This window comes from Maylandia zebra, linkage group LG23 (assembly GCF_041146795.1).
Source record: "Maylandia zebra isolate NMK-2024a linkage group LG23, Mzebra_GT3a, whole genome shotgun sequence".
Classification (NCBI taxonomy): Eukaryota; Metazoa; Chordata; class Actinopteri; order Cichliformes; family Cichlidae; genus Maylandia; species Maylandia zebra.
In genome coordinates, this window is record NC_135188.1 from 27,701,419 (window position 1) to 27,708,643 (window position 7,225).

Genomic DNA, 7,225 nt, shown 5'->3' on the forward strand with positions numbered 1-7,225 from the left:
ACAGCAATCGTGAGCCAAAGACTCGGGGTTCAGACTGCTCTAAATACTCAGTATCAGAAAGTTTTGGAGGAGCTTTGGAGGCACCAAGGCCCAGTATGTGATAAATAAGGATTATTCTTAACTGTGAATCATGCAAAGCCGCTCTAGTAGGGCACAAGAACAAATATATTGGACTGGAAATGAGTCAAACAGGTCATTTCCAACTTGAGGACATGTTTCAGACATCCCACACTTCCCCTTTAAAGAAATCACTGAGAAATGAAGTTTGCACCTTTTCCACTAAAGACACAGTCTAGACACAGTTATCTTGTAGCATCAAAACTTCACAGGTTTTTGTTCTCCACCAAGTTTCTTTAAATTTAGTTGAACACAGTTTTGTTCAGGTTTAGTTTAGGTTTAAGAGACCTTCATCTTCATCTTTTAAGCAGCCTCATGCATTTTAAGCTCAACTTATGGTTCAACAGTGGTAGCACGCTGGCAGTCTATGACAGCTCGTCTCTTGCAGGACGTGTATCTGGTACAACTGGTCTTTGGGCAACTCTTGCTTGTGCTGTTGTTGGTCTGTCAGCCAGCTGCAGAAACGAGCTGAAGTAAAAGTGTTAAAAACAATGAACATGCTGCCTGTGCTTTCATTTTTTGAGTTCTTCTTCTGTTCCTGGTGAAATCCACTGTCTGTTTCAGCCCACTTCTCAACCACTATCATCCATGTCCAGCGCATGCATTTGGGTTTTTGAAGTTCTGCGTGGAAGCATGTTCACAGTGGGCAAAAATCCCTTTCTGTATGCAAACGGACACAATTGCTGTAGCTTAAATTATGCATTAGATGCATGATTGTATATCCTAAAGACACATTGTTTTAAATGATTCGGCAGGTAAGTATTAACCCCTTAACGCAGAGTGTATTATATTTGATACATGCAGGGGTTTTTTTAGTTTTTGAGATTTCTACATCTTCAGTGTTATTTTTTTTACCCGTGAAAAAGCAAAATATATTTTGTTTAAATGCCAAATGTAGAAAATACCTGTTAAAAGTCGTACACGGAAATTAAAATTCAATAAAATGTTTCTTCTGTTACTTTATCATGAAATGCTAAATATGGTTTAAAAAAAAATACCACTCATGATGTGCAGGGACTTGATCAGTAAAAAACAAACCTGTGACCTTTAACGACCTCCTCTGACAAGTTTTGACACCCCAGCATGTATGAATAAAGACACTGTGTTTTTCCAAGGGTAGATGCATAGACAGAGACCACTCTCACTATCTTCTGATGCATGCCTGGTCATTTTGTTCTGTGAGGAGGCCTGAAATATGACAGAAATTGTGGTTCAAGAGCTTTAAGGGTTACTAGTAGGCGTTCAAGGGGTAAAGCATTAAACAAAAACAAATGTCTGAGCTCTAAAGCTTTAAATATTAAGTTTAACAATTTTACACGTCCTCCAAAATCAAGTCTAACTTTTTAAAGCTATGTATTGCCAAAAACAACAACTTGCACTACAAAGTTAATAAATGCTGAAAAGAGAAGAGGAGTCTGGAAGCTAAGAGGCTGCAGAAGTGGGATGCTCAGCCTACAAGCTGTAAGCGGCAGGAAGCGGGGTTAAAGTCAGATCTCAACAGGGGCTCGTGGGGAAGCAGCACACTTAAACCTGACTGGGCACTTCCTGCTTTAGAAACAACAGAGGCCACACATGGTAATGCTAAACTCCTCTGGTGACACAGCTCTTAATGGACCAGGGGAAAGCCTGAAGAGAGCTGGGTCAGAGGGATCAATCAGTATCGTGGGAAGCTTTTAGAGACTAAAACTCTTACTTGAGATTTAAAAATAGAGGCAGCCTTGCTTCTCACATAGCAGGGAGTGCTCCGTAGGACGCATCTGAACTGATGCAATGAGCAGGCAGCACAGTCCCATAGCTCAAAAAAATAAAAAAATAAAAATTCCATTCACTGATGTTCTTGCACCATTACATATAATCAAACTGTGGCATTCGATGCACTCGTGGTGGGATTTCGTAAAAGCTCTGTAATTTACTTTTTGTAATTAACTTTAGTGGTGAATCCACTTTACTTCAACCTGCCTCATCTGCACTTACTCAGTTCTGAAAAATAGTTAAAGTAACTTTCATGAAGTGTGTTAGGTAGACCCAAAAGTATACATATGATATAATAACTTTATTGTAATAAGTACACATTATGTTTTTGTAACGTTTTAAGTACTGTTGCTTTAAACTGTTTAAGTTGTGCTAATTCATTTGTATTAGTCATCATCCACAGCCCCGCCCCCAGTGTTTTGCCTGGACTTGTCGGCCATGAGACAGGAGCCTCGTCAAGAGAGTGGAAAGTACAAGATAAAGTTATTTTTATGTTTTTTTGTTAATGCTTACTTCTAGCATACAAAACGTACATTTATCAGACTGCTTTGTTTTAGTTGTACTTCGTTGTAATTTATCAGACTACTTTGTTGTAGTAGCTTGTAACTTAGCTTGCCAGCACACAATTCCCGCCTAGCGCTGTATGGAGTCTGCCTTCACAATTTAAAAAATTAACGGTTGGTGGCTTGTTTCAATCAATAGTTGGTAAGTAGTCTGATTTTTGCAAACTGCATGCCACAAAACCTTTGGTAAAATCAGTGTTTACGCTTTTCTGACTCTGACCTTTATCAAGTTCAAATGTAGCCTACTTTTGACACAGTGAAAATAGTAGAAAATTTATTTAGTGTTAATTTTAAGAGTTTAACGGACAAGTTCGCCTTCACAAATTTTGAATATGATGGTTAGTGGCATTTTAGTCGCGAAATAATTTACCTTTTCAAAGCTGCACTGCACCAAACCTAAACGTTTCTGACTCTGTACTTTCCAAGGGTTAGCCTATTGTGTACTTCACTTGTGTAAAATTGCTTTATTATTTTATAACGTATAGAGTAGTTGACCAACCTGAATTGAAAATGAACTGTAGTGCAAGAATAAATCTTACTGTTTTCCAAGCTTGTGTTATTCAGATTGACTGTTTTTAAGTGAAGTAAAAGTAAAAACTGTTCTGCTAGCTTTCTGTCCTCATGGCTTTTGTGTTATTACAGTCTGACGATTGAAGGAGCAGTAGCATGCCGAGAGATCATCCAGCACTGCACTAAAGACAACCAGTAAAGGTGATTTTAAAACGATTTGGTATCAAAATGTGGAATTGCAAGTTGTGTAGTTTGTCTAGTTTTTCTACTGCCATAAAAGTCATGTTGTTGAAGCATTATCGGCTCAACCATGGTCAGTACTCCACAATTTCACCCTTACCCCGTCTCTACAACACATGCATGTGTACATTTAATACATTTAATTCATTAAAGATACACATGTCAACAATGCACACTCCCACGCAAAGAAAAGACGGTTCTTATCCAGATTTGAATAATTATGGATTTTGTTGCTCTATGTGTAATTTTAAGCAGCCATTTATTGAAAGCCAAATGTTTATCCATCTGAGGGGGCATTTAAAACGAAAAGAAACTGTTCCATGTCCTTTCAAGAACTGCAATTTTAAAACCAATGTCTACTCAACCTTCAATGCCCACAAATGCAGAGACCACCAAAATTCAACAAGTTACGATGAAGGCATTGTGCAAAGTGTTATAAATGTAGAACAAAAAGATGACATGCAGCTTGATTCAATAGAGTCATCAGATGACAATCAAGTGGCATCCACCAGTGAAATCAGTGGAATTGAGGGTTTAGAAGAGCAGTTGCAATACAATCTGGCTGGATTTTTCTTGAAAATGCAGACCTTTCTCCATGTGTCCCAGAGAGCAACACAGGAGATTATTGAGCATATTGATCAGTTGTTTTTGTTATCACAACCTTTGGTTAGAAAATCAGTTGTAGATATACTGAAAAAGCACAACTGTACATATACGGACAAACTGGTGGATGAGATTTGTCAGGCAGTTTCTGATAGTAATGTTTTACATAAATGTGTCACATCTGAAGGACCACTATCTACAGCAAAGAGGAGGAAATCATATTATGAAGAAAATTTTCCATATGTCAAACCTGTGGAGTATTTAATTGAATCGTCAAAGCACACTTATATGTATGTGCCTATTCTCACATCTTTGCAATTGTTGTTGAAAAAAAATGATGTGCTTGAAGAAATTAAACAAGCACCCACACAGATTCCTGGACATTTCATGTCATTTTGTGATGGATCCTACTACCAGGAAAATGTTCTACTGTCACAAGAGGGACAGAAATTGTCAATGATACTTTATGTGGATGATTTTGATCACAAACCCACTTGGTACCTCAAAGAAAATACATAAAGTCTTTGCAGTTTATTGGACACTGGAAAACTTTCCAGTTAAATCTTGTTCTGCTCTACACTGCACCCAGCTTGCTCTGCTGTGCAATTCCAATGATGTACGCCAGTTTGGGTGTAAGGAAATGCTGTCACCACTCTTAAATGATCTGAAAACTCTTGAAGAAGTAGGTGCCTACATTGAGACTCTTGGTGAATGTCTTAGAGGCACTGTCTACTCTGTTGTGGCAGACAACCTTCTGCCCATGGACTTGCTGGTTTCAATGAGAGTTTCAGGTCTACATATTTCTGTAGGTTTTGTCATGCCACCCAAACAGAAATGCAAACAGAAAATGCTGTTACAGGGAATTATGTAATGAGAACAAAAGATGCTCATGATAATTATTGTGCAAGAGCTTCAGAATGATGACATTAAGGAAAACTATGGTGTTAAAAACACCTGTGTTCCTTCTGACCATCTCTCTTTCTTTCATCCTGTCACAGGCTTCCCACCTGACTTCCTACACGACCTGTTTGAAGGTGTCATTTCAGTGGAGTTGGCACATTGTTTAAAGGTTTGATTTCTAAGAGATATTTTAACTTAGAAGACTTAAACAGAGCAATTCTGCACTTTCCATACCAACATTCTGACAAAGTTAATCGCCCTCATCCAATAACCTCAAATTTTGCCAGGCGAGGGACCATGGCCAGCACTCTTTCATGAGACACAGGTAAGTACAACTATGTATATAACATTTGCTGCTCATATAGTATGCTGTGTTTTGCTTATAATATTTTTGGAATTCTCTTCAGCTCTACTTTGAATTTCATCGGATCACCAATCAGAATCTGCCACATGTGTTTTATGCTGCGCTGGATGATTATGCTCCTCAGCTGACTGGACTTTACAAAAAGAGGAAAACTGGACGGGTCGGTGAAAGGATGGAGCAGCTTTTGTCGGCATATGGAAAACAGGTATTTGAAAGATACTAATTATTATTCTGCTTGCTTGGCAGTTGCCATTGTTATGTGTTTGTTTATTTATTTATATATATATATATATATATATATATATATATATATATATATATGTATATATATAAGGACACAAACGACATCTATGCAACTAGAACAGCAGTTCTGGCCGGCCTACCAATGTACCTCAGAGATTTTCAAAACATGCAAGGTACTTTGGTATTACAATAATTTGCACATTTGAATTTAAAAAAGGTTGAAAGGAGTTTATAAGTCATCTGGACTTGGGTTGAAAGTTGAAGACGTGAAGTTGAATGACTTATAAACTTCTTTCATCCTTGATTTGACTACCTGGATGAATGAAAAATGAACCTTCACTGTCAACTTAAAACATGTTATGATATATAGAATTTGAAAAACTGAAGAAAGGTGCCTGAACATTTGTATTTATGCTTTTAACAGAGATATTACAGATGAATAATTGTGCACTCTGTATTATATCTTAGGGTGAAATTGAGTTCTATGAAGCCATAGAATTGCTCTGGTTGCTGATGTCGATGAAGAGGAGGTGCCTGGAGGAGTTCCTTTCTCACCACGCCAAGTGTTCATAGAACTTGAAGATCGGTTTGTTATGACTCATCACTCATGGACTGATGCCCTGGTGTCTTTGTTTGGGCTAATCTATGCTCTGCATCTGAGCTATCCTATGAAGTATACTGGCTTTTTTGAGTTCATTCAAGTAGTGTTGCTGAAGCTAGACGATGAGAGAAAGCAACTAAAACCAAAATTGCAGACACTAAAAAATGAGCTTGTGCAGATGATGTTTGTTTTTCACTGGTCACTATATTCGTGCTTTTTCAGTTATCTGTGAATGGCTTCAATAGTTTTATTTGTTCTGGGTAATTAGCTTTCTAAAAGGCAATGTGGAGAAAGCTAAGAATAAGGAGAAAATCCATATTTGACGTTTTGTTTGTGATTGAAAAAAATCTTCACATAGTGTGTAATCTTAAGCTTATTTCTAAAAACATATTTTAGTTACATGGAAATCTTTTGCGAGATAACTGATAATTAGTCAATATGTACAGTATACTTTCATGCTTTATTTTTTAATTGTGTGATGAGTGCCAGTTCACTCGAGGTCTGGGCAAAACTGTTGCGAAGCCACAAATACCTTTGAGAATACTTTTTGTTAGTGACATCCTTAGTTCAGCTGTTTTCTATAGTTGCATTGCTGTAGTGCATGTGATTTCATTATTATACTAAATGTTACTTAAAATTGTGATTGTTATGGCTCTAATTGCCTCTAGACTATTGTTTTTTTATGATGTACACCTATGTATCAGGTCTACATGACTAAATTTGTGTTTTGTACATTTAATCGATTTTCAAAATGCTACAAAAAACATTCAAAATTCCCTAAAAGTGCAAGTTTTAAAATGCCTAATTATTTGTTATTTGATAATGGCTTTAGCAGTCATAGGTTATGACTGAAAGTATGGTTGTATTCATTCTGTATTTTCTCTGCAGTTAAAGTTAATAAAAACTGAATGGAAAGAATAATAGCTTGGTTTTGTGTTAATAGTACTTGAACCATTTGGTGCAATCGGTTTCCCCAATTGGATTAAGTTGTTTAAATACAACTATTTAAGTTAATTTAACTTAATTTGAATATGAGCATGTAACACTTTAAATAAGTTTGAATAAATACAGCATCTTAGTACAAGAAATTTAATGGTTTAAGTTGAAACATACTAAATACAATGAGTAAATAAACATAATGCATTTGAGTTACATTATCATATTTGCTTTGGGTTCTTGGGACTCTAATAAAGTACTTAAATAACCCCAAACTGTTTAAGTTATAAAACTTGAATCAATTGGTGCAATCGGTTTCCCCAAATCATTTGAGTTAACTTAACTTGTCAGGTTTTACAGTGTGCTTCTACTTCACCATAATTTTTGAGGCATGCA

At 36.6% G+C, this 7,225-nt stretch overlaps 1 long non-coding RNA gene across 2 annotated transcripts; it reads left to right on the top strand.

The window, feature by feature from the left end:
- Positions 1-2,183: 2,183 nt before the first annotated feature.
- On the top strand, positions 2,184-6,832 carry LOC111501079 (uncharacterized). 2 transcript variants are annotated; one of them, XR_013095755.1, is made up of 6 exons: positions 2,184-2,339; positions 3,075-3,143; positions 4,784-4,854; positions 4,973-5,010; positions 5,093-5,254; positions 5,761-6,832. It is a non-coding gene; the product is annotated as an uncharacterized LOC111501079 (long non-coding RNA). The 2 variants fall into 2 exon arrangements; XR_003022065.2 differs by lacking the exon at positions 2,184-2,339 and adding an exon at positions 2,472-2,574.
- Positions 6,833-7,225: the final 393 nt, after the last annotated feature.